This window comes from Cebus imitator, unplaced genomic scaffold, assembly GCF_001604975.1.
Source record: "Cebus imitator isolate Cc_AM_T3 unplaced genomic scaffold, Cebus_imitator-1.0 Scaffold150, whole genome shotgun sequence".
NCBI classification, from domain to species: domain Eukaryota; kingdom Metazoa; phylum Chordata; class Mammalia; order Primates; family Cebidae; genus Cebus; species Cebus imitator.
In genome coordinates this window covers 995280-996881 of record NW_016107465.1, presented here as the reverse complement: position 1 = coordinate 996881, position 1602 = coordinate 995280, and positions in this window count along the sequence as shown.

Here is a 1602-nt window from a genome sequence, read left to right as displayed (position 1 = left end):
TAGGACCTCTGCCAAGTAATAACATGTATCTGAGTCTTGCCAGCCTTTCTCTCTTCACAGACAGCAATGTTCTTACTCCTCTCCTCCTGTAAGGCAAGTCACCTTCAATTTCCCTGAGGATTGCTGCTCCTGTAGACTGCTGATGGAGTGAGCCCTCTGGCAGAGGGGAAGAGAATTCAGTACTGGCATTGAGAGTCAGCTTACTAAGGTTTTTTATCAATGTCTCGGAGAAGTTTTGAGAGGCCCCTGAAAGAGAAGGTTAAAAACCATTACATTAAGGAGATCCTCAGCATTCACACTTCAACTAAGTCTGCCCTTAAGCAGGCGAACAGGGGACTGTGGGAAATTTCTCAGGGTGGAAGGTCACAGGAAACAATGCATGGCCTCTAGTGTTTTCTCAAAAAGAGTAAAGTTGGTGGGGTACCGTGGCTCAGGCCTAGAATCCCAGCACTTTGGGAGGCCAGGGCGGGTGAAGCAGGAGATCAGGAGTTCAAGACCAGCCTGGCCAACATGGTATCCGTGTCTACTAAAAATACAAAACTTAGCCGGGCGTGGTGGTGGCCCATGCCTGCAGTCCCAGCTACTCGGGAGGCAGAGGCAGGAGAATTGCTTGAACCTGGGAGGCGGAAGATGCAGTGAGACCATGTCACCACACTCCAGCCAGGAACGACAGTATGAGACTGTCTGGGGTTGGGGGGAAGAGGAAAGTCAAGGCAAAAAGAAATCACTTTGTACAGAGGCACATGGCAACACAGTTGACGCTCAACGAAACTTGGGTCCCACTTAAATGAGAATTTTTTTCCAACCAATCACAAAATTTACACACACACACACACCCCCACCCCCACCCACCCACGCCGCCCCTTAACTTATTTAACTTATGTTTTTTGAGATGGAGGCTCGCCCTTTTGCTCAGGCTGGACTGCAATGGCGTGATCTCAGCTCACTGCAACTTCCAGCCCCCAGGATTCTCTTGCCCCTTGTGTGTGTTTCATTTTGGTTTGGTTTTGCCCCCTGTAAGTGAAAGTATTAAACTATCAAATTTCGGGATCGATTCTCAGTCTAGGGACCTGTGCACATAGTTCCACAGGGATCCCACTCGGATATACGGACCAGCATTCTTTCTTCTGGACACGGGACACAGCGAACACCAGGCGCAAAGGGCATCAGAGTGCCAGCCACCCAAACTCCCAGACCTCCTGGCAGAGGGGAGTCGGGGGCATTGGCTCCAGCGTTTCTGCCTCCACCACCCTAGACACCCAGCCCCGCGGTTAGGGTCATAAATAAAACCACCTGGAGGGCCTCTGTGGCCAAGCCCGAACTTGGGTGCTGCTATAAGAAGATAAGGGGTTCCTCTACCAGAGGACCCGGCCTAAGAACCAGAATTATCCAGTTTCTCTTTGAGATGGAGTCTTGCTCTGTTGCCCAGGCTGGAGTGCAGTGGTGCGATCTCGGCTCACTGCAACCTCCGCCTCCCAGGTTCAAGCGATTCTCCAGCCTCAGCCTCCGGAGTAGCTGGGATTACAGGTGCCCGCCACCACCCCCGGCTAATTTTTTTATTTTTAGTAGAGACTCAGCTTCACCAAAATAAAATTAAAAAAA